This window comes from Lytechinus variegatus, chromosome 7, assembly GCF_018143015.1.
Source record: "Lytechinus variegatus isolate NC3 chromosome 7, Lvar_3.0, whole genome shotgun sequence".
NCBI lineage: Eukaryota > Metazoa > Echinodermata > Echinoidea > Temnopleuroida > Toxopneustidae > Lytechinus > Lytechinus variegatus.
Genome location: NC_054746.1, coordinates 1,828,661 through 1,855,802, shown reverse-complemented (window position 1 = coordinate 1,855,802; position 27,142 = coordinate 1,828,661). Strand labels below are relative to the sequence as shown.

General features: G+C 35.4%; 1 long non-coding RNA gene across 1 annotated transcript; it reads left to right on the top strand.

Annotated features, from left to right (window-relative positions):
• Positions 1-10,065: 10,065 nt before the first annotated feature.
• On the top strand, positions 10,066-11,636 carry LOC121417941. Its single transcript, XR_005970401.1, has 2 exons — positions 10,066-10,226; positions 11,120-11,636. It is a non-coding gene; the product is annotated as an uncharacterized LOC121417941 (long non-coding RNA).
• The last annotated feature ends 15,506 nt before the right edge of the window (positions 11,637-27,142 follow it).

The following is a 27,142-nucleotide window of genomic DNA, read 5'->3' as shown; positions in this document are numbered from 1 at the left end:
CCTGAAAAAGGCGGATAATCGCCATGACAACTGGACACGCCCCCTCCGATGCGGTTGTGTTGGAAAAGGGTGACCTTGTGACCGCACCATGGCAATTATCCGCATTATTTGGAAATACGTTCATAAACTCAAAATCTTATCCCAATGCCGCTATTATGTGGATAATAGCAGCATCAGAGTAATGCGGATAACTCTTGACCTCCTCCAATTTTACAACCAAATTATGCTGCTATTAGCCGCCTAATTCATAGTAATTGGGTTTATGAAAGGGGTATTAATTTCTACCCCAGATCACATCAGTCCTTGGTGAGGAAATTTTCACAAGCATGTGGTACATTTTGATTAAAATTTTATCAAACTTTGACTGAATATCAAGCGAACTATTAAAAAAAGGAGCTCTTTCATCAGATTTGTTATGATAGGACATTTATCAAGATAAAATTTTCAGAAAAGATTTGGAAAATAAATTTGAAAATCGTATGACTTATCAAAATGAAAATGGTCGCGTGTCATAGGGTGGTCTAATTTCGCGAACAGGGTAAAAATAGTAAAAAATATATTTTTGGTATGTTACAGACCTGTATTACCATTCTGTAATATAATGAAAAAAATTGAAGTCTAAAATACATTTATTTTTTCTTAAAATGAATAATTAACAGCTAATTATTACATAGACATCAATGTAAATATGAATTTTGACATGTGTTTTTCTCACATAAAATGGTGTCAAAAGTTAATGCATCATTGGATCACCCTAAAGTTTTAATCTTGTAACATCAATAATTAAATCTATAAAAAAATCGAATAATTATCTGTTAATGTATGGATATTAATTACACTAATTAATTAACAATATCTAATTTCACATTAACCAAATTTCTCCTGTTTACTAATTGATTAGGTTGCAGATCAGAGCTGACATACACATTATTATTTTCAAAACTATACTTGTTCCCTGCTTTTGAACTGCCAAGAAATATGAGGCTGATAGTCATATTACATATTGTATTAAAGTTGTTAAGGAAGTTTAATTAACATTCTATCATTCACTCCATCCACCGGCTCCGCAACCCGTTCCTTCAAAGTTTAATAGCAACAATTTATCCATGGCACTGTGTGGAAAATTGTTCATCCACCACCCTTTTTGCATACCCAACTAAACTTTAAATGCGACCAAATATATTTCATACCTTATGGCTTCTGACTCCAACTGTTTGTATCTTTTCAGGTATTTCTCAGGTCTAAGCGGGCATTATTCTCCAATTTGGCCTCAATCACCAAGGCTATTAGAGGGCGGAAATCTATATTGATCCTTTAAAGTTGGGTGTATAATAGGATTTACAGATTTTTTCACACCTCTTTATCCCTATGGTATGTAATGGTCAAATTAAGCAGCCATAACAACAGTCTGCTCTATAACTGTCAATTGACATGGTTGTTTTATCAATAAATAGTAATTAGAGCCAACATGTAAAAGGGGCGTGTTCCCACGAAAGTACATTGTCAGATTTTCTACAATAAAAACACAAATAAGTTTGTAAATTGATTGTTATTATTAGGATGTGTTCAATATCGGTTTCCAAATTTAAACCCAGCAACATGAAACGTGATTGAAAACGTGATTAAGAAATGCAGATATAATGAGAAACAAAGGAAGTGTTCAATGTCCTCCACTCCTGGTCGTAAAAGTAAATGTCTTTCAAATCGTGATCCGGAGGAAAATTTAAACGTCGAAAAAGATGCGTTTGTAAACACGAAAAGCTCAAATTTTATGACCTTGAGTGTCACAAATGCGACATTGAACACATTCTTTCAGTGGATGCCTCCACAAACAGGTGCCAGAACTGACCTTTCTTGTGATGGATCAAACTGCACTAATGAAAGCGGGAAATTTAAAGATGATCAACATATAAAGAGATTTATATTTTCAACACTGAACAGTGCACCGCTGATCGTGTTTGCATTCGGTATCTTATAATTGAGTTTTCAATCATGATTCATGTTGCTGTTTAAATTTGAAAATCGACATTGAACACATCCTTTCATGTCAGCTATCAGGTTTTGGAAGACTATTTTGTCCCCAACTACCAGTTTACTTGAGGACAGGATTTCTAACTAATCAGATGTCCTAAGTTTTATTAATAAATCTCTTTTGATGATCCTATATTTACCGGTACTTCAAAGAAAAAAATCCTGAAAGCTGAATTAATCAAGGCTGGTATCTGTCTTCTTTTATCAATTTATGATATAAATGATGATTGTCTGAAAATCAAAATATAAGTGTCCTAAGGTATGAACGATCAATAAACTTTCTGTGTTTTGTGGACTTTGCTTTTTGTGATTTCAAAAGCAAATAATAATAGGACATCATCTGATAAGAAGCTCTTAATTTTTTTTAGACATGAATACACATGAAAAAGAATGTGTATTCATACTTAAGGCCAATAATAATTTTACAGGTAGGCCTACAATTGTACTGCTGAGTGCTTTTACTACCAGGAAAAGAATATAAAGTCTATTGGGGCCTACACATTAGGGGCCTATAGGAATTAATTGCAATTTCATATGTAAACAGTAATGCTCAAGTATAAAATAACAAGGAAATGGAAATTTTAAAAAAAGCACTGCAGCTCAACCAGTGACAGTCATCTGACTCCCATGAATTTCGTAGGAAAATATCTGAGAGATACTGTACTCTTCGTGGCAAATTTTAAAAAAAACAAAAACAAGTACAACGCCTCACGCAGTCTCGCCTGCATTACGTGATTGAATTTAGCAGCAGTGCTGACTTTGAAAACAGCTATCAAATAATCACTCACAAAAGAAAACACTCATATGTTAATAAAATACCATGTCCATTGACCCAACATGACCTTTGACCATGATCATGTGTCCTAAGACATGTGCAAAACAAACATTCATACTTGATTACCCTTATGTCTATGTTTCATGAACTACATTTATGTAGATCCATAGACTTTCAATTATGATGCCAATTCAACAAACACCCCCAACATGGCCAAAGTTCATTGACCCTAAATGACCTTTGATTTTGGTCATGTGACCTGAAACATGGACAAGATTCAGGGATACGTGCTTACTCTTATGTCCCAAGTTTCATGAACTGCGTACATGTAGATCTATAAACTTTTAGAGTTATGACAATACCACAAATATCCCCACCATTATCAAAGTTCGTTGACCCGAAATGACTTTTGACCTTGGTCATGTGACCTGGATGTGGTCATGATGGAATTCATTTTCATGGATTTATTTTGGCCCATGGTGCAGCTAGCAGCTGCATGAGTTGGTAGCGAATTGGCATGCAAGTTAAATTTTCTGACTCATCATCATCGACGTAATTCCCCTCATTTACCTCCATCCACGTCACTTTGTTGTTCACTGGAGCTAGAAACTTCAAAATCATCAATTTGAAAATCAAAATATAGATAAACTTCTGGGTTTTCTATCATTTCGTGATCAAAGCATTCAGTGACAGTGTGGAGAATACGTACCCTTGCAACAGGTTTTGCATGCAAGTGGAGCTTGACGTGAGAGAGCCAATCACGTCTCTCGTACACTCATGCACCTTAATAAAAATCCCCAAATTTCACGGACATAATTCTGCATGTTTGAGCATTCAGAGAGAACTCTAAAACTATCAATTAAATGACTTTCACCGGTCTCCATAATAAATGATGTACACCATCGTGTTCTTCTTATTTTTCTCTTTTAATTTGATACTCCATTTTTAGGATTTGCAATATATTTCTACTATAAAAGAGCAATTTATAAGAACAAGACTCCATTCCCAAGGTGAAGATAGAGAGACAGAAAGCAGGAAATTAAGCCAACCTGGGTCAAGAGAAGCACAATGTGGGTAGATCTCTTGCTGAAAGAAAACACATCATGGCTTGGAATCGAACCCATGTCCCTCAGATTAAAAGACAAGAGTCAAGAGACTAGATCACGACACTCATATATGCTTTTCACACTGCACTTTTTGTCCTAAACTGGTGGGGCTAAGGGGGGTCTTAGCCCCACCAATTTCCCGGGGTTAAGCTTAGCCCACTTCGTTTTCACACTACGTTTTAGCAAAGTGGGCTAGCACGGTAAATAGTACGGTACTATCTGGCCCTGCAAAAAAGCAGGGTTAGCCAGCTTATTGTGGTGCTAGCACCACAATTGTGGTGCTAAGAGATGCAGTGTGAAAACGAAACAGGGCTAAGGAAATGTGGTGCTAAGCATTAGCCAATCACGGAAGTCGAATTGCACGTTAATCACGCTCTGTATGGTAAAATCATCAATATTCATGAGCTGAGGGATAGTCCGGGGTTAAGGCATTAACCACGGTTGAGCAGATAGTATGGGGTTAAGAAAGACAGTGTGAATAAAAAAAAAAGATAGTATGGGGCTAAAGATAGTATGGGGTTAAGGATAGTCCGGGGTTAAGGATAGTATGGGGTTAAGGAAATGCAGTGTGAAAAGCTTAATATACCCTTTTTAGACAGGCTAAAATTTCCTTAACCCCGTACTATTGGTGGGGCTTAATGGCAATTTAGCCCCACCTATAGTACGGGGTTAAGCTTAGCCCACTTTCGTTTTACACAGCGTTTTTGCAAAGTGGGCTAACCCCACCTATAGTACGGGATTATTTGGCCCTGCAAAAAAGCAGGGTTATCCCACCAATTGCGGTGCTAAGAGCAATAGTACGGGGTTAAGATCGCATGTGTAAAACGAAAATGGGCTAAGCACTCCCATTCATGCCCCGGAACAGAGCCGGCCCTGTTGTCCAATCAGATGTAAGTATAATGAATATTCATGAACAGCGATCACGGCGATGAAAAAAAAAAGCGCGCGCCAGAAGTCAGCGATTTTGGGTATGACCCGAATGACCCCTCAGTGCGCTCGTGAATATTCATGAGCTACCAATAGTCCGGGGTTAGCGAGTTTCGTGTGTAGAAAGCAAGCATTCCTTATCCGGGGTTAGCAAAAACAATTTGGCATGTGTGAAAAGGAAAATAAATAGTACGGGGTTAAGGATAGTACGGGGTTAAGGATAGTACGGGGTTAGCGATAGTCCGGGGTTAAGAAAATCCTGTGTAAAAAGCCTAATAGTGGATACATAGTGGATCCATCAGCCCACTGACCTGATCCAGGGGTCTTTCTTTCACCAACCAGCTGGTTACTCTTGAAGCTATGGAAATAGTATACAATAGGTGTTGGCCAGTGAACTAAACCAAATGGTGGAAAATTTGAAACAATGTCTTTGTCTCACCCTTTTATTTATACATAAAAATTCCCATGAATCTCACAAATAGGCCTACAACCGAGTGAAGACCATTTCTTAGTGCTGATTCTGTTCACCGTCAATCTGGATGGGTGTTTCACATAGCCATTTGTAAGTTATGAATGACATTATGCACAACTGGTGTTCCTTTATCGTATAAATGATACACACCAGATTTTCATTGGTGTTGATTATAAAGTTCCTGGGTTGTTCATAAAGTCTTAAACACCCACCTAAACCAGTCTAGGAGATCTCCTGGATCTGTTCAGTAGATCAGGAAATTGCCAACTCGTACACTCACCACTTGGTCTACTTTCATTTAGTCTAATGCCATTCCGTCCATCAACATTTCGTCTAACAACCATTTGGTCGATTAACCATTTGGTCCAATCATCACTTGGTCTAATCACCATTTCATCTATGACCATTTTGTCTCATAACCAGTTGGTCTAACACCATATAATTTTCATTCAATTTGCACAATTTAACATTTAGCACAATTAGACCAAATGGTAAATGGACTAAATGGCTATTAGACCAACTGGTTATAAGACGGAATAGCATTAGACTAGTATGAAATGAAGGTATACCATGTGTTGAGTGGACGGACTGATGGTAGCCCAAATTATAGTAGATGAGTTGGCAACTGGATGAATTGGCATTAGACAAATTGGAATTAAACCCAGTGAATCGATCCATGCATCCAGTTTACAAGGTCTTGCATCATGATGCAGAGTGCATATTGGTCTATAAATATATAGATAACACACATTAACTTGCCATTTTTAGTCTAACAAATGGATATTCAATACAGCTCATTACATACACTCTATATCCAGAAGGTTTGTTGTTCTGAAGATTCATTATTCTTTTTTTATTCTGAAACATGCACATTACACATACTCTACCAAGACGTTCATTTGTCAGAAAAAGAAAAGGTTTGTTAATCTGAATATTTTTGGCATTAGTTAGAACTAAGAAAATCGTTAATCTAAAATGAAAATGGAGTTTGTAATTCCAAAGGCTCAAAACTGACAATAAAATAAGATTTGTTATTCCAAAGGCTTAATAGTAAAAAAATAAAAAAATAAAGGTTCATTTGCATGGAAATAGCTAATGAAAATAGTTACAAGGACTATCAAACCTTCTGAAATATTGAAATTTATTTGGTTTTCTGATTATGAATATTAACCCATATCTCATTTTTGAAGAATAAAAAATTTGGATTAACGAATCTACAGACTTATGAACCATCAGAGTATATATTGTACATTAACCTGTACTTCCCTGATTAAACCAAACACTGAAAACATTGTGACCCTTTTACAATGACCTTAAAACCGATCTCATGTCAAGGCAATTCGCTTCTTCAATCATCTCATATAAAGTCGAGCCCTCATTTCATGAAACCTTAGAACATACATGTACACATGTAGGCATATTATCAACTGTGCAGGCCCTAAGCTAGAGCCATGAGGAAATAGTTTTTTTAAAGTCCTAGGATTTATGAGTATGGATTCTGGACCCATATCAAAATTATGATTACTTTGCAATTCATTATTAACTACTGTGCATTTACATAATAATAGCACATTTTCTTTTTAAAAAAAATACAAAGTGCATTACATATAGGCTTACATGCAGAGATGAGAAAGTATTTACAATTAAACAAAACAAATAAATGCGAATGAAAATGAAAGACCAGTGCTAGTCGTTAACTACTCTGTTCAACCATACATATAAGTACAATATAGCTAAATGAAATGTCAAGCCTGCATTAAAGATGCTGGTATCATGAAGATTTTGCTGAACAATGATATCAATTACCTACATGTATAAGGGGTCAGCAACATCCTTATTAAACTCGGCTCTGCTAAAAATATAATCCTGTGATATGTAAACAGTGCCAGTTGGTGAGGAGTAGTAAATAATTATGCCTATATTAACCTGTGGTAAGCTGTCATTAAGCCACCAGCAAATAATACATGATGGTTATTAAAGGGAGGTTTGCACCAATAAGTAAAAGATTGACCTACAAATTGTCATAGGGTTCAAATGATAATGAATCATTATATAAATCAAGTAAAGTATAGTATGCAAAACTTTATTTGCTAATCAATAGCTATCACATTTTCCAATGGAAAAATAAACATTTCTTTTGCAAGCCACAACGCCCAGCCGGCTTTGAGGTCCACATGATAAAGGCAGGAATACATTTTTTGTTTACAGTGGGTATTTTTTAAAGAATTTTTGGGGCAAATCATCTGATCATTTTATTCAGAGCACTCTCCTATACCGCTAAAGATCGTCAATAACATTGCACATGCAACACATTAATTGTAGCCTTATCTATGCATACATTTACACATTTTCATTAATGAATAATGATCATGTATTATTTTATCAGGTCTATGTAGGTCAGTTTCATCATGTGTCTGTTGCAATTATCTTATCCAAAATACAATTCTACATATCTTCATGTTAGTTGTAACTTGTATTCATCATCATTCAAGATACTACATGTACATACCATGGTTTTGAGAATTAAGCAAATTGAGTGTTTGCATCAGAACAAGGGACCATGCAGTCTCTTCTCAAATAAAAATTTATGCTCTGTATAAAGTAAAACACCTTTTCTCAGATGGCTTGGTGTATTTTGAGTAAAAGGTTTATTACAAACATGTATGCCCTAAATGAAATTTTCTTTGTTAAAACTGAAATAGTGAAAATGAGCAGAAATATTTAATGCAAATAACTGGGTTATCTCCAATGCGTAATCAAAATTAAGACATTTCTTTTGTGCTTTTATTTTTGTGTATGTTCAATTTAAATTGAGTGAAACCTATTTATTTGTTGCTTGCTTTCTTTTCATCGTTCAGCTTCCAAACACCAACTCCACGTTTCCCTTTAACTCGATCCTGCTGGTCAACAAACAGAGCCACACAAATTCTTGATAACTGCGGTTCATTATCTATCAAGCAAAGGACATCATTATGCAATAACAGCCCATGTAGGTCCATGCATGCAGGAACCTCGTGAACATGCAGAGCCCATTATTGTATAATTTCTAGAACAGGCAACATTATAGGACCAAATTCACAAAGGTGGTTTTTAAAACTATCGGTTAAGCCCATGGTTTACGCAGAATTCCTGTATAAATTACGCTTATACACCGTGTATGTTTGAATTGAAAAAAATGTCCAATGCTGACGCACGCTTTTGTCACAGTGCGCCAAATTGAAGCCTGTTGCAGTGGTTAAGTATGCTATTTTATTCATGAGTCTACTGTTTTGAATTAATGAGTCCACTCTTCAAACAGTGGACTCGTGAATAAAATAGTATTGGACATTTTTCAATATACACTGCATAAAAAATGGGTTCAACCGATGGTTTTAAAAACCACCTTTGTGAATTCGGGTTATATCGTTTCAACACGCTCAAAGGAGAGAAAATGAGGAACAGAATGTGAAAATTAAAATTATAAGAAAGTTAAAGTTGGATTTATTTAAAGTTTCATAAACTCAGACTCTGACTGAGAATTTTGAATTGGCTGAGTAGGTTTACTTCTCCAACTTAACTGCAACTTTTGTCAGTGTTATCATATTTTGCTCCTTCAAACTATTAAATAACTACAATATTTCACTTGCAAATTATATTATTGTAATAATTTTGTATTTTGTTATCTGAAAATGAAACAAGCAATTCTGAATGTCATTAAAACTATTTTAAAAAGATGTAATGAGGGTATAAAACAAAATGTCAAAAAAAAATTTTTTAACCACGATCCAAAAGGGAAAGACTTTAAGATATTGTTATGCATCAAATATTGGCTACAATATACCGTAACAAATTTGGGGGGTTGTTTCAACAGCATGAGACAAACAAATACCTAACTGGCAATCTACATGACAATGATGACAATCATTGTATTATATTTCAAATATAGATGACCATATATACTGCTTGTTTAATTCCTTTCAGCTTTTAACAATGTAGGCTTATACACTGTATGACTATGAGGCCGTTCTATGATTACCCTTTCTAAAACTAGTTTACTGGAAGCCGATTCAGGAAACCAGATTGGATTTGGAAGATTGCTTTGCTAGCAATAGCATTCCCATTTGATAACACAAAAGTGGTTCTCTAAATCACTTCACGTAAAGCGCTCTTGTTGCTATGGAAACGCTCTCAGTGGGATGACATGTTTGGCGCGAAATCCGAAACCGCAGCATAGGCATTCTACAGAGTAGCATGCTCAAAATGTGCGAAGATCACTTCCCGAAGAACGGTTGTGTCCTCACTTACGTTAAAACAGTTTAAAGAGGCAAAGCGATCTTGTAAACTACATCGCGAGGTGGTTTTCCAAACTGGTTTGGAAGATCGCTTCCATGACTGCTTCCACCGTTCTCACTACGTGTTAAACTAGTTTCGGTGTAGGAAAGTAGTGAGAACAGCCTCTATTTTATTTTTCCCACTTTCACATGAATCATTATTATGTATTTATGTTTTATCAACTCAAGTTCCAAGATCAATGATAATATTAGACTTTTTTATGTTCAATCTGAACTGACAAAGACCCACGAAACTGGTGTCTACAGAGTCTACATTGTAATCTACACGTAAGCAGATAAAACCATGACTACTAGTCTCCATTCTCAAAACCCTCTGTTAGTGTGGGGCACAACCTCAAACTAGTCTCCAAGTTCAGACCCTGCATTGTGTGCACTGTGCAAAAACCAAGAGTACACACCTACACAGTCAGACCGCAGCTCGCACGATAATGAGCATATTCACGAAGATTTATTCAGCGGCCCTCTAGCGGTCTCCGAAGGAAAACGTGCGATCAATTTGGCTTGATTTTCCCAGTGATTTGGAGGGGCTGAAGTTATAGCTCTGTACCGGTCGCTAACTTCAGTTTACGTCGAAACGAATTGTAGTAAGTTATTCTCAAGGCCTTCATCTACATTTTGATATATAATTTTTCATATTTCAACATTTTCAACCTACCATTTTTACCTGTTTAATTGATGCTTATTTTAGTAATATTTTAACTACGATTTTGTAGTCGGAATTTCACTTTTGGTTCCTGACTTTGCTACATAACCAAATTGTTTCGATCGGGGTTTTTTATAAAGAAGAAAAGTCACTGTTCAAAATATGTCAGAACCAATTTGACGCAAACTCACCTTATATTTTTATTTTAGAGAAAATGATACCCTAAAAATCAAGAAATTTACGTTTTACCCGTTTTACTCGTCGCGGGTTGGTAGGATTTCGTCTTTGGTCCCATACGTTGAAACTTCTGTAATGATGACAGATGGCTCGCATTATTTATGTGACTGTGGACGGTGGACCTGTTTTTATTTGTAATTAAGACTTAATATAAACGAAGCTCAATAAGTAGATGTCTTCTAAAATTTATTTAATGATTATCAGGTTTCCGAATTCCATCAAGCTTTTATAGATTGAGATATTTCTTGATTTATGTTTTAAAAAAGTTACCGGTAACCTTTTTCTTAATAATAATTAGGCCTACGTCCCATGATGATTTTTGCCACAGGCTGCGGTTAAGAATGAAATGATGATTATTTTAGACAGTCTACTCTATATAAAATAAACAATTCAAAGTCAACTAAAAAGTTTGGTACTACCGCACTCAGTAGTATTCATAAACCATTTTGTTCAAATGAAAAAAATGTGGCTGTCGCAGACAGTACAGTACTACGTGTATTAGTCTCTTACATGTAAAATAATTCATACATGTACTTTGAATGATTATTTAGTAATTTAGACTATTTATCTCTTTTTTTTTGTCTCTTCTACACACAGATCTGCACACTTGCTGACTCTGGTCCCTGCTCGCTACTTCATTCTGGGAGATGATCCATCATGTACTGGTCGGACTGATTTGGACAAAGCCATTTTCGTTTGCAAATTTTGAAGTGATAATGATACAACAGAAAATTGATCTTTATCGATATTGGAAACAAGAAAATTCGAGCACAGTTTTGGAGAGGACTAAGAATACTGACTTTGACAGGAATACAGCTTGACAAAAATAAGAATACACAATTTAAAACCAAAGAACAGTTTTAATATTACTAATGGTGCATTGCAAGAAACTTTCTACTCATTCACACATTCCAAAATCAAGGGTAAGTCCTTTGCTTAAACACAAACATGTAGTTGATTTGCAATTGAACATAAGTTTCTTGCAATGCCCCATAATTATATTTTGTTCTCAAGAAACTCTGTTAATGTTATCCAATGTGCTGAAGGTTAAGTGTTTATGTATGTTCACAATTTTTTCTCAAAAGTTATAATATATTTGTCCTTTTAAACGGTATTCGAATGTGGTTACGCTTTGTTTTTGTTTTCCACAGTAATTATTGCATGTGTGAACAGAAGTGAAATATTTGTTGCGAAGCACTGTGTGAATGTTGTGTGATCATGGAGCTATGGTGTGATGGTATTATGATTAATTCATCATTTTTGTTGTAAGACTGTAAACCTGGTGGATGTGAGGGAGTGGCCTGGATGAAAGGAAAGTGAACATGTGTCCAATTACTGATTTGCACACTTTAAGACAATTTTGTTCGTGGATAAATATTAATGTGCATTCCCTACATTTCATGCAAAGAGTAAAGGAGAGGTCCATCCCAACAAAAAAGTAATTTGAATTTAAAGAAAAATAAAGTTTTGCAGAAAATTTAATAAACATTATGATTCAAAATTTAAAAAATTATAATTTTGACATTTAGAAATTTGCCTAATTTCATTAAACAATTATATGCTCATCTTGGTCAAGGTGCAAATTACAGAACTGATTATGTCACACACACTCTAATTTCTTGTGTATTTTTTTGTTTGATACCTGTTCATGACATGTATGTTTTATTTTGATTTTCTCATTTTCTTTGACAAATTTTGAGAGATTTTAATTCCTCCATTAACATTTGTAGTTTCCATAACCTATTGTGACTCGAAGAGTTTTTATAACAAATTTGCTAAAATTGATATAATAAAATGCAACAAAAATTTAGAAAGTAATGTGATGTGAATGACATAATCAACTCTATTTGCATACCATTGTTTTGTGTATATAACTGTTTTGTGTTAAAAAAGGGAAATTTCTCTATTTATTCAAAGAATTTTTTGTTGATGTGCACTTGACCTTTAACTCACTTCCCTTCCCACCTCTGCCCAAATAAGTGTAATCAAGAACCTGAAAATCAAGTGATTATTAGAAGAAGTAAGATTTATTCATAGCTCCATGATTATAATAATACAGCCCTAAATAGAAATTAACATGAAAGTAAAAAAAAGAGAATAAAGCTCGGTAGGAACGGGGGAGGAATATGATTTAAAGAAAAAGCCAAGATTTATTCCTCCTCCCTCCCCCCCCCGGCGAAAAAAAAAACACTCCGTCGGTTTCGAACCAGGGTCCCTGCACACTTCAAACAAAGTGCCTACGCAAGTCGCCACAGATCGCTTTCATACCACTTCCGGGTTTTTAATGCTATATAAAATGTTGTAAATCTGTGCGCCGCTGTTGACCAATCAGAACGCGTCGGCAGTTGTACTGCAATTCCAATCATTTTGCGATGGACATTGCCGTGGTTTTTTGTGGTTCCTGACTTTACTACATCATGAAATTTCATAATTTTTTTTTAGTCGTGAAGAAGAATGTCTACGCTTTACATTGATTATAATATCAATTTGACACAAGTGTGATTTCTATGCAAAAATACGCTCCGTTTTTTCACACATATTTCTTGAAAAAAAATCCTTTTTTCTAAGCTAAATATCGGTCTTCAAAATACGTCAAATGTCCATTTTATTCAATTGATCAGAAATTTCAAAGCCTTATCTATAAAATAAGACCAATTTTGTGAGGAATAAACGATTCTAAGAGCAAAAAACACCGATCGGAAAGTTCGTCTTCACAGCTCATTACGTATGCATAACCACGGACGGCTATGCATACTGCTGAATAAAATAGAGCACTTTCGGACGGGCTGCGGACTGACTGTACAGATGAACTGGTGTCCATGTTAAAGATAAATTACCAGTTGTGATAACGATCTCAAAATGAGTTCAACTTCAAACAGAATCCAATGAAATTACCACCAAAGTGTTGTATGTATGTATGAATAAAAATTCTGTGCCAAATACATGTAGCTCTGAAAGACAATGTGCAAAAATTAGCAAAAATAATAAGCACAGAATTCCATCAAATATCGCATATTTTTCGAAGCAATACTAGTGCACTGTCCCTTATATGCTTAGTTTTCTGTGTTAGCGATCATTAGAATATTGATTTTGAGCTAAGATTTCATGATTTCACAAAGATGAGTTTACATTAATGAACCAGATCTAGATGTATGAAAATATTTTGAAAATTAACCTTGATTTAAAAGACTTTCTCATCAAAATAATTGTCTGCTGCACTTACTGTCTCTTATACCTTTAAATAATTAATTGCAGGGATTTTATGTTGACTTATCTACTCAGACACACTGTCCTGAAGGGGAGTACAAACATACAGTACTACAAGGCAGAGTATCAAGAGATGATAACATACTTGGACAAATATCAAGCAGGCCAATCAGAGCTGATTCAGATGTTTGAGTAATAGCTTATCGTATCTTCTTCATATGAAGTATGGTCTACATCATACAGGTACATGTACCTACTTTATAAGACAAAAAAAAAACAGGTCTAAACCAGCCATATAAAATCTATTGCAGTATAACCCCATCGGTATATAGTTTGCTAATAGTTTGTAAACTGAATTTCATTTCATTTCCTTTCATTTATTTCATTTTCAACAAAATAAAAACCAAGTAAATTCAAGTTATTCAACCAATATCAGCTTAAGATTGTACGTTGAATGCAAATAATCTAAAATTAAGATCATGAGCGGATTTTTACTAAACAACAGCCACAGCTCATGGGAGATCTGCAGGATAGGACATGATATTCAACAAATTATCATTACGCATGTGAACAATGTGAAATTTGGGGGATCTATTATACCCCTTTCATAAACCCAATTATGCGGCTAATAGCAGCATAATTTGGTCGTAAAATCGGAGGAGGACCAGAGTTATCCGCATTATTTTGATGCTGCTATTATCCGCATGATAGCAGCATCGGGACCAGATTTTGACTTTATGAACGCATTTCCAAATAATGCGGATAATTGCCATGGTGAGGTCACAAGGTCACCCTTTTCCAACACCACCGCATCGGAGGGGGCGTGTCCAGTTGTCATGACGATTATCCGCCTTTTTCAGGACGGGCGCTCGTAAAAATAGTGCGGATTATTTTCGGAGTTTGTGAACGCAATTTTTATTGAATTATCCGCATTACTCTTAGGCAGCTAATTGGAGGATGGGTTTACGAAAAGGGTATAAGTAAATCTATTCAGAAGGTTAGGTTACAACAGTCCTAGAAGACTCTGAAATATAAAGCAGTCTAAAAAAAAAGTTTTATTTTTAAGAAAAAGAAAAATAGGAGCCTAAATAAGTTATTTTTCATTCCCTTTTTTATTAAGACCTGTCTCAAGAGCAAGTTGAGATTACAATACAAGATTTAAATCTTCAAAATAACTATATGTCAATCTTATTGTGAAGAAAACAAAAGGGGAGCTTCATCTCTCTCCTTCAGTTGCCATAGAGACAGTTAATGCGCAGAGCAGGTCCATGGTTAACCGTTACAGTTTAAATGGAGAGTGCAATGTGAATCTTCATCAAAGAGGGGAGGGGGTTGAATCAGATATTCCATCACTATTAATCTCAGCATCCTCATCATCAAATAACAACCAAGAGTGACTCAGATCAGGGTCCCGTAACACAAAGGTTTGCAATTAATTGTACGCTTGATTTTTACGACTGATTGTACATTGTGGCCAATGGAATCAATCGTCGAAAAATGTTCTACGATCATTGCTAAGATTTGTGTTACTGGCCCCTGATGTCTTTAAGCTCACTTTAATATTAATAGGTCTATTCATTTTTACTACAGTCTACAAGTAAGTCAGCAAAATACATTGCGCAAACCATGGATATATAGGCCTAGTGAGCTGGCTTCATAATTACTGATTTACTACTGAACATTTATATCCAATTCCCTTTTGACAGACGCCACCTGCTGTCTATATCTGAAGATGAAAGGCTCATCCATTGCACTGGAAATAAATCAGAACCAGGTACATACATCACAGTGGAGGTTGTTGTCAACCAAAAAAGGAACAAGCTGGGTTTTTTTTCTTTTCTTTTCTTTTTTTTTACTCTCAGACTACTCAATCAAGCAAGAGGTATGGATTGAGATGTCAATATAAAAAAAAATAAATACATAAACAAAATAAATAGAAAGACAGAAAAAAAGATCAGAAAATGGGATGAAAGAAAAAACAAGAATTGAAAATGGAAGACATTGAAAAAAACAGAGAGAATGTAGGCCTAGGCATCCTGGTAGATGACGTGAACAAAATGAAATTGATATTTGAAGGAAAAGACCAAAACTAAAATAAAAAATAAGCCCTACTGATATGGCTTACAAGTTACATCCTGGGTTTTTAACAAATAAAATCAGTAGGTCTGTGTCTACATGTTTATTTCCAATAGAAAATGAAAGCATGGAACTTCCTTTAAAAGTTGTATCCGCTATCAACTTGACCTCTAAGTACTATACCACTTTCCACATTAAAAGAAAAAAAATGCAGTATATTATACAAGCTAAATATCATCTTGATTCTTAAATGAGTACAAACCTCACCACAACCCAGGAGCTTCATGTTTATGTTATAATAATGTAGGCTTAAAAGAAATTTGGTACACAGCCAACATCTACATATAGACAAGGAAGATCTAATATCTCATTCATGTAGGTTACAATTATTAATTAACATACAGTGTAGATGCTAATATTTCATAATTGTAAGAAATTGAGTCTAAACATTTATTCTTTCTTTCCCTTGCCTCTTCAACGCTGATATGCACTAAAAATTAAGGTCAATATTTTATTAGGACCAACTTCACATACTATGAAATTACCTTGAATGTTAAAAAATATTGAATTTTAAAAATCATGAGCATATTCAAGGTTAATAATGAATACTGTTTAGGGGTCTCCCTCAATAGAAAAAGACATACATCTTCATTTTGTTTTATTATCTTGAACAATCCATGGCCTTGCATGATCTATAATTCACCTCAATGCCCCTCTCACTTTCCCCTGATAGTTTTAAACGGGAAGTTCACCCTGAAGAAAACTTTGTTGTTAAAATAGCAGAAAAAATTGTAAAATATATTGGTGAAGGTTTGAGGAAAATCCGTTAAAGAGTCAGAAAGTTATTAGAGTTCAAAGTTTTGGATTTGTGACGTCATAAACGAGCAGCTGCCCCATGTGTTATGTAATATAAAATGCATGTATTTCAAATTTTGCATGGTTCCTGATGGCCTAATTTTGTTTTCTATTCATGATTGGGTGTGAAATGATTTGATATACAAAAGGTACAGTGAGAACCATTTTTCGATTTTCCGAGAAAATGACATTTCATTGATTTTTTACCATTCGCTATGTAGGAAAGCTGCTCGCATAATACGCATATGACGTCACAAATCAAATAATTGAAACTCTAATAACTTTTTAATTATTTGATGAATTTTTCCCAAACCTTCGGCAATATTTTTCATTATTTTTTCTGCTATTTTTACAATAAACTTTTTGTCAGGGTGAACTTCCCCTTTAATCCATTTTTAAAATTCAATTTCCCATTTGTGCTGATATGCTGTAATAAATAAATAGGTATATACATGTATATATATATACATATAGGCCTCTTGATTTAAAAAAAAACAGCAAATTTACGAAGAAACTAATTTTGAATATCGTTTAGGAGCCACAAACTAATCTTCTCAATGTATAACTCCTGCATATTGTAGAAAACCATTTACAGCTCATTCCATTCCCACAAACCTAGCCACGCCCACCCTCACGAAGGGTGAATAAACTCATTGTCATTTACCTTTTATCTCCCATTTTGAAGGGGGTGTGGATTTTCATACTAAATGTGCAGTGTAAAATAAGTATTTTCTCAGAAAAGCATGGATGCAACATACTCAATATTCCTTTACCCACCCTAGGAAGAAAACCACAGTGGTATTTGATAATTTTGTGGTAGTGAAATAAAACTAGGCAGGGGTCAGGGATCAACTGGTCTGACCCCTCTTGGAATGCCTACCTTTCATTTCACTGCTCCTTCTCCGCTCCAGAGTTATTACCTTTTCTCCTCCTCCTCCTTGATGTACATCCAGATATTTGAAATATTTTTGACTTGGTACATTGAACAGAGTACCTTTCAGAATATAATTGACCGAGTTCTGTACAAGTCAGACAGCACCGTCTCTAGTAAGACATCTCACAACAAGAAATTGTTGATATAATGTCAGTCTGTTCGACAATGATTTGGATATTTAAATAGATTATCAGTTTTGTACAAGGTTATGATGGAAAAGATCTAAAATAAATGTTTTTTCTTTGATAAACTGAAAGTGCAATTTTACATTTTTAAAAATTTTTGGGTACCCGATTGAAATGAAATTCTAATACGGTAACTCAGTTGTCTCTCTATTACTCATAAAACCATATGATACATAGACATATTGCACAAAAGTTAATGATTGATGTCACTTTTGGCAAAAGATCAGTTTACAGTTTACAATAAGCCTGAAGGCAAGTGTTGTCTGTGCACAGCCAATACAAGGAAGAAATTTTCAGGATCTCCATCATTTACATTATTTATAATATATTATCAACGGCTGTGAAGGGGGAGAATCGAGAAACAGAAAGAGAGAGAGGGAAAGAAATAAAGAGAGAGACAAAGAGAAATAGGGAACAAGACAGAGATCTATAGAGAGAGAGGGAAGACAGGAGATGTGGACAATTACTACTAGTTTGGGCAATTACCATTCAGGCAGTAAATCATCCAAAATACATTTTTTTTAAATGATAGCTTTTTCCATTTAATTGTTATGAACCCCCCCCCCCCTTTTAAAACAATAGGCTCTAATAGACTAATACTAATATAACATATACTAATTAACTCAATTCAGAGCATCAAAGCCTGTTTGCATTAGGTATGTATATAATAATGATCAGTGGTGGTCATTGGTGGCGGAAGCCAAAAATTTTAGGAGGGGACAACCAAAAAAATTTTGACCAGCAAAAAAAAAAAAGGTTCTCCACCCAAAAATTTTAGGGGAGACGTAGTAAAAAAAATTGACAAGCAAAAAAAGAAAAAAAAAAAAAAAAAAGGTCATCAACAACAAATTTAGGGGGGGACCGTCCCCCCTCCTCAAATTTAGGGGGGGACACGTCCCCCCCGCTTCCGCCGCCTATGGTGGTGGTAGATCCAGGGAGTTAGATCAATGGGGAGGACCAAGGGGGGGATCGGCCTAAACCTGGGGAGCGTTTCATGAAAGGACTTGTCAGACGTTTTGTCTGACAAGTCCTGTTTTATTTAGTTACTATAGTAACAGTGCCTCTCAACCAATCAAAATCCAGGAAAGTTGTCAGATCTGACAACTTGTCAGACAAAAATATTGATGAAACGCCCCCCCCCAAAAAAAAAAAATACCTTTCGTTTATATTCTTTTAGGGGTGTCAACAAATATCTTTTGAAAAAGGAAAAAACAGGCTTTATATCAGTAATGAAAACCTTTTTCGGAAAATAAGGCCCCCTGGATCATCCATTCATTTAATTACATAGCAACTATTTCAAACAGTTGCAAACATGGGGGGCTCCATTAAAAAATATTCTGCCCCCTGGAGGACCAGCAGAGAGACAACCAATATGCCCTGAGCATTTTTTTTAATCAGTCGAATTGCATGTTTCTTTATGTTTGGGATTTGAAATTTCAAATAAAACAGACTGACACCAACAAAGGCCAAATTCAAAACTTACAAATAGGTCTTTAAATCTTGCCTCTACAGACAAAATAGTGGCAGAATTGAAGATTTCAAAGGTGGGGGCAGAAGAGAATGTAGGGGGCATAGCATGGGGGAGGGCATTTATTCTACAATATTTTCTTCAATAAATTGGGGGGTGGAACCTGGGTGCTGCCATTGGATAAAAAAAATACTTGCAGCATAAATATTGTACAAAACAAAATATTTGACCTCTCCTTGGTCTAACAATTAGAATTCATCAAATTCTGGGCCAATCATGCCAATGTGGATCATACAAAAATAACACCTCATACTTCCAGTGGCAGATAAACTCTTTCATACATCTGTACTGTAGTGTAGGTCAAATGTCATCACATTCACACACCCTCCTGGCATTCTCAGACTCAAGCAAAGCAAGCAAAGAACACAAGCACTTCAGTGAAAAGGGTATATTATGGAAAAACCAAGGCCACGTGCATGCACTTATCTCCACTCAATAAGACAACTCAAGTCACGACGACAGAGCCATGAAGATGATAATTACCTCTTCTCCTCCCGTTTCTACAATGGTTTCCTTTTGTGATACTGATGTCACCTTCACGCTTTTCCTATCACTCGACGACTCGTCCACGGCAGCCCCACCATTCTTGGTCATGTCATATTGGTTCTTCTTGCTAAATATTTTGCCCATTTTGTCCCCTTCGCTTCAGCTCTCCTGCCCTAAAAGAAATCACTGACAATGACACTCCGCTCCAATTATCACCATTTGACGGCGTTTTGTTGCAAAAAGGGCTACACTTCCCCGCCGCACGTGTATCTCGATTACTGGAAATCTGTGCGGGTTTCTTTTCGCATCAGCGGTAAACTTCTTTACAATGCAGTCTTTCACTGAAATTCGCCGGTTGAATCCTTCGCAAATTGTATCGTATTGTCCCTCTCTTCGAGCTCGATCCACGTGTATATAATCCAACAGTCCGTTTAACAAGATCTGTTATGATGTACCTAATCTCATCTCCTAACAAAACGAAATTAATAGTTTCCTTCTGCGACAGGTTTCCTTTACTATCCCGCAATGACATTCAGCGACCTTCTCAACCAAACCAAGGATTCCCGCTCGTCGTGTGTTGTATGTAGCATAAACAGCCTTGCTGTTCGGGGAAATTATCGGATGGTGTATGTATCAGACCGAATGCCTGGCCCTGCCTGGCGCGTGTCAGAACAACTATTTGGCATACAACTTTAACCTTGACCTGTCTTAAGAGCTTTGTTAAATTTGTTGGTATTTTAAGCTTATTGTATTAGGTCTTTGTATCGAAAGTGAAAGTCCATTGTAATCTCTTGAATGACTGATTAAACATAACCGGTAGCTAGCTAGCCGCTACACCCGTGCGCATTTTCTTCGCCGAGCTGATGTATTACGCAACCATCATCAGACAGTCATCAATCAACATGTTCGATTACTGTCCGAATCATCTCCATCTACGGCAGATTCTTATAATTGTGCACGACTGAGCGATATAATTCAACATCGCTGAAAAAAAAATCATCGTGTTGCATAAATTTTCAAAAGCATTTGACATCCATGTTTTCTGGTAATTGCTTTGGTTTCCCCGTCTTTCCTCATCTACGGGAAAATGTTATGCTAATATATTCCAGGGGCCGAGAAACGGTTTTAAAAGGGGGGGGGGGGGCTTACCATGCACGGTTTTGGAAAAAAAGTGGGGGCTAGCTGCCCCCCCCCCCCCGCTTCCGCGGCCCCTGGTCTTCAGAGACCGTAAAGAGCGATGTCGAAAGTGTCAAGTGCGAGAAAAAAGGTTACTGTTGCAGATAGAAAATGAAGGTCCCTCGATCCGCCCCAAAATAGATGGTGTCGCACCCCGACATTCTACCTTGGGGAAGTTGGGGTCATCTAAGCCTGCACCCATGTGGAGGTTATCGCGACATACGGTGGTGGTGGTGGTGGTTGTTGTGGTGCCCTTTGTGGTGGTGGTGCCTGGTTGTGGTAGCTGGTTGTATGGTGGTGGTGGTGGTGGTAGTAGTGGTTGTGGTGGTGGTGGTGATAATGTCAATTGTTGGTGCGAATTCTATTGTGGTGCAGGTTGTGGCGGTGACGGTTGGCGTGCATGTTTATCAGTAGGGCCTATAATGATTTTGAGGAGGACACAATATATCATAACGAAGATAACCTCACAACTACAGTGCGTATAAAAAAAAACGGGACAGATTTGAAAAGTCTATAAAATTTTTGTTTCAAATTATTATCACTATATTTTGGTGTCAATACGTGCTCTGGAGTCTTATCCTTCAAATGCCATTAAAATGATTTAGTTTCGTTCATGCTTGAGCGAACACGGAATGTTTTTGTCTGGGGTAAAAAAGGAGGCTTGCGCCAAAATGGCATGAAATGATAAATATGATGGTCGGTCTTCTTGCTAATCAGCAGACTTCCTCTTAACCTTTTCACTATCTTTGCCATAATTTTCGAATTATGCGGTCAAAATTAATTTCCAAATCTACTTATTTGCTTGAATAGTTCTGTTGTTGTTCCTTTTTAATATGTTCTCTTTTAGCTTTGAATATTCCTTCCAAAGTATGAGAGAGTGTTTTTTTTTATTCTTTCATTGTGTGCTCCAAAGGTTATGGTGCCTTGGACAGTGGCATACTGAGGTTGGGGGCTCGGGGTGCTCCCCCCCCCCATGAAAAATTATGACCAAGGAAAAAAAGTGGAAAGGAAAATATCAGAAAACATAGAAAGTGAAATATGACATCATTTTCTGAATATTATGTCAAAATCACAAGATTGGATATTTTAATAAAAAAAATTACTTGCTCGCTTCACAACTTTTTAATACATTTTACCCGATCTGCCATATCTTGCTCCTTCAAAATTGACTCAATACACCATTGCCACTGAAAGACATGAATCCTTTCCTGTTTGTCCTGTCAAGCACATAATTAAACTTGGTGAAGGATTTAATAACCCCTTGAAAATAGGATTCATGTGTTTTAGGTACCATAGCATAATTTGTTTCACCTAATAATTATTAAAGGTACAAGTCCACCCCAACAAAAATTTGATTTGAATAAAAAGAGAAAAATTCAACAAGCATATAACACTGAGAATTTCATCAAAATCGGATGTAAAATAAGAAAGTTATGACATTTTAAAGTTTCGCTTCATTTCACAAAACAGTGATATGCACATCTCGGTCGGTATGCAAATGAGGGAACTAATTACATCACTCACTCACTATTTCTTTTGTATTTTATTGTATGAAATATGAAATATTTTGATTTTCTCGTCATTGTCATGTGAAATGAAGTTTCATTCCTCCCTGAACACGTGGAAATCCATAACATTTTGTACTTCAGGCAAGGAGGTCCTAATCATCAAATTCGTAAAAATTGAAATATTGTATAATTCAAACAATAAAAAAACAAAAGAAATAGTGAGTGAGTGACGTCATCAACTCTCTCATTTGGATGTAACAGGCTCGTTCATATAACTATTTTGTTAAAAATAAGCGAAACTTTGAAATGTCATAACTTTCATATCTTACATCCGATTTTGATGAAATTTTCAGCATTGTGTTTGTCTGATTTTTCTCTATTGATTCAAATCAACATTTTTCTGAGGTGGACTTGACCTTTAAATGTACCATGACCTTATTTGTTTCACATAATAAAAGGATTTGAATTATTACAAATTCTCCCAATTAATAATGCAAATTTTCTTACTTGGGTTGACAAAAAGTCTCTTCTTCATGAAGGAAAATTCAAAGGTAAAAGAAGTTTAAATGAAAAACAACATAATTCAGGTTAATAAATAAATTTGTAAATGAAATTTGACAGCATAATTCGAAAATTATGGCAAAAATAATGAAAAGATTAAGAGGAAGTCTGCTGATTAGCAAAAAGTCTAATCATCAAATTTCTCATTTCTGCCATTTTGGCGCAAGCCTCTTTTTGAACCCCCGACAAAAACGTCCCGTGTTCGCTCAAGCATGAACAAAATTTATTTTTTTAAATGACATTTCAAAGATTAGATCTGAGAGCATCCATTAACATCAAAATATAAATATAATAATTTGAAACAAATTTTTTATAGACTTTTCAAAACTGTCCCGTTTTTTTTATACGCACTGTATAGTTGCGAGCGAGCAAATGAGACGTGAAAATCTGATAGTGACATATTTCAACATAATAGTCATAAAATAATTTTATATTAAAGGTTAAGTCCACGCCCAGATAAACGTTGCTTTGAATAAACAGATAAAAAATCAAAACACTGAAAATTTCATCGAAATCAGATGTAAATTAAGAAAGTTATGACATTTTAACGTTTCCCATATTGTCCACAAAACAGTTAAATGCACAACTCGGTGACATGCAAATGAGACGGTCGATGATGTCCTTCACTCAGTATATCTTCTGTCTTATTTTGTTTGAATTGTACATTATTTCATTTTTTTACAGATTTTACAAGAAGAGCCAACTTGACTGAACATTATATTATTAAACAATGCTTGTTCCATATGTTCAGGGAGGAATTAATCGTTATATCACTTGACAATGAGGAAAAATTAGAATATATCATTTTTCATAAAATAAAATACAAAGAAATAATGAGTAGATGACGTCATCGGTCTCCTCATTTGCATACCGACCAGGATGTGCATCTAACTATTTCTTTAACCTTAAAAGGACTGTGGGGGCCATGACCCCCCCCCCCCTCGACGCTTCGTGCGATATTTCCGAAACACAAAAAGATAGCGCCGCAGAATTTTATGACTTTTTTCTTTAAATTCTCGCGCAACTTTTGAGATCAAATTCACGACATACGGGTATGCCATCGCGACATCACTTGACATTTTTCGAAGCAATGTCATGCCAAAAATGGCACATTTTTATACTTTGCGTACAATGTCTATGGGAGATGAAATTCATAAAAGGGTGATTAGTTTTTTTTTATTTTTTTAAAAGGTCATCTCTAGTCTTGCCTTTTCTCGACATTTCCCGCGACATTTTCATTTTGGACTCTCAAAAGGGGGTGTGCCCCATCTGGATCTGCTACTGGTGTAAGGCATACAAATCATGAGTCAACTCGAGCGAGTGACCGCAAAAAGAAGTAGAAGAAGTTAAAGGTCAAGTCCACCTCAGAAAAATGTTAATTTGAATCAATAGAGAGAAATCAGACAAGCACAATGCTGAAAATTTCATCAAAATATATAGGATGTAAAATAAGAAATTTATGACATTTCTAAGTTTTGCTTATTTTAAACAAAATAGTTATATGAACAAGCCAGTTACTTCCAAATGAGAGAGTCGATGATGTCACTCACTCACTATTTCTTTTGTTTTTTTATTGTTTGAATTATACAATATTTCCATTTTTACGAATATGATGATTAGGACCTCCTTGCCTGAAACACAAAATGTTAGAATAATGAAACTCCACGTGTTCAGGGAGGAATAAAACTTCGTTTTACATGACAATGACTAGAAAATAAAAATATTTCATATAAAAAAATTACAAAAGAAATAGTGAGTGAGTGATGTCATCAATGAAGCGAAATTTTAAAATGTCATAACTTTCTTATTTTACATCCGATTTTGATGAAATTTTCAGTGTTATGCTTGTTGAATTTTTCTCTTTTTATTCAAATCTAGTTTTTGTTGGGGTGGACTTGTCCTTTAAGGGGAGTGAGGGAAGGTGGGCTAGTTTAATACCGACTCGGCAGACAGGAAATATTAATTTTGAAAGTTTGTTGATTATGATTAAAGTGTGAACCATGCAGGACATGTGTTTTAAAAACTCTTTATGTCTTAAAGGGATGATCTAGGCTGGAAATATTTATATCTCAATAAATAGAGTAAAATTCACAGAGCAATTATTGCTGAAAATTTGATCATTATCGGATCACAAATAACAAAGTTATTGAATTTTAGTAAATTAAGAGGCTTTTATAGGAGGAAATTATAATTTGTTTAACAAATTTTCGGCATTACTCCTATTTGTTTAAAGGTCAAGTCCACCTCAGAAAAATGTTGATTAGAATCAATAGAGAGAAATCAGACGAGTACAATGCTGAAAATTTAATAAAAATCGGATGTAAAATAAGAAAGTTATGACATTTCGCTTATTTTTAACAAAATAGTTATATGAACGAGCCAGTTACATCCAAATGAGAGATTTGATGATGTCACTCACTCACTATTTCTTTTGTTTTTTTATTGTTTGAATTATACAATATTTCAATTTTTACGAATTTGACGATTAGGACCTCCTTGCCTGAAGCACAAAATGTTAAAATAATGGAATTCCACGTGTTCAGGGAGGAATGAAACTTCATTTCACATGACAATGACGAGAAAATCAAAATATTTCATATTTCAAACAATAAAAAAACATAAGAAATAGTGAGTGAATGACATCATCGACTCTCTCATTTGGATGTAGCTGGCTCGTTCATGTAACTGTTTTTGTGAAATGAAGCAACATTTTGTAATATCATAACTTTCTTATTTTAAATCCGATTTTGATGAAATGTTCAGTGTTATGCTTGTTGAATTTTTCTCTTTTTATTCAAATTAAGTTTACTGTTGGGGTGGACTTGTCCTTTAAGATCAGTATGCTCGATCTTATGATTTTCACTACAGATCGAGCATACTGATCTTAAACAAATAGGAGTAATGCCGAAAATTTGTTAAACAAATTATAATTTCCTCCTATAAAAGCCTCTTAATTTACTATCTAGTGTCCACGGCGGACGGCATTTGAATAGTAATGAGTCAGAAAGAAGAGGATCGAGGGTATTTGAATTCCAGTTCATCGTGGCTTAGCCGTGAACCAGAATAGCCTGGTGGTTGAGTCGCTGCCCGGAAAGCAGTAGATGGCAGCTTCGAATCCCACTGGTTCCAATTTTTTCTGACTTATGATTTTCATTACAGATCGAGCATACTGATCTTAAACAAATAGGAGTAATGCCGAAAATTTGTTAAACAAATTATTGAATTTTAAAGATTTGCATTATTCAGGTGAAACAGTTCTAGGCATGTCTTTAAGAATATTCATTAGGTGGGCTGATGATGTCATATCCCCGCTTGTTCTTTTGTATTTTATTATATGAAATTGGGTTTATTCAAAATGTTTCTACCAAGAACAAACAATTGGATTGACAACTGATTAAGTGCATTAGTTATTTATTGCCGCAACTTGTTTCATTATAGAGGAGACACGTCATTTACACATGTATGAAAACATGAAATATTTATGATTTCCTGTAATAACATAAGAAAAGGGAAAGTGAGGATGTGACGTCATCAGCCCACCTATAACGAATATTCGTGATGACGTGCATAATGACTACTTTCACAAAATAATGCTATATTTCAAAATTCAATAACTTCGTTATTTGTTATCCGATTTTGATGAAATTTTCAACACTTTGCTCTATGAATTATGCTCTATTTATTAAGATATGAATATTTTCAGCCTGGAGTATCCCTTTTAGATCAGGGTCAGTGCCACAGAGGGGTAGGGGCGACCACCCCCCCCCCTCGATTTTTCATGAAATGGGGGAGGGTAAAAAGGTAGTGGACAAAAAGAGTTCTCTTTCATTTAATTGTACATTCTTTTATATACCCCATCATAATGTGAACGACAAAATGACATCGTCCTGCCCCCAATCAAAATATCTTAGTGTCGCCCCCGAATAAGAACTTGGTATAAAGAACTCGTCTTTTTTTAGAATTATCTATCTTTTTAATAATTTCAAAATGCACTTGTATGATTTATATGTCTTTTTAAAATCATATTTCACTTTCCATTACAATGTACTATATCCCTCTTCTATTCACCTCTGGCTTTCATAGTACCCATCCTCCCCCCCAACA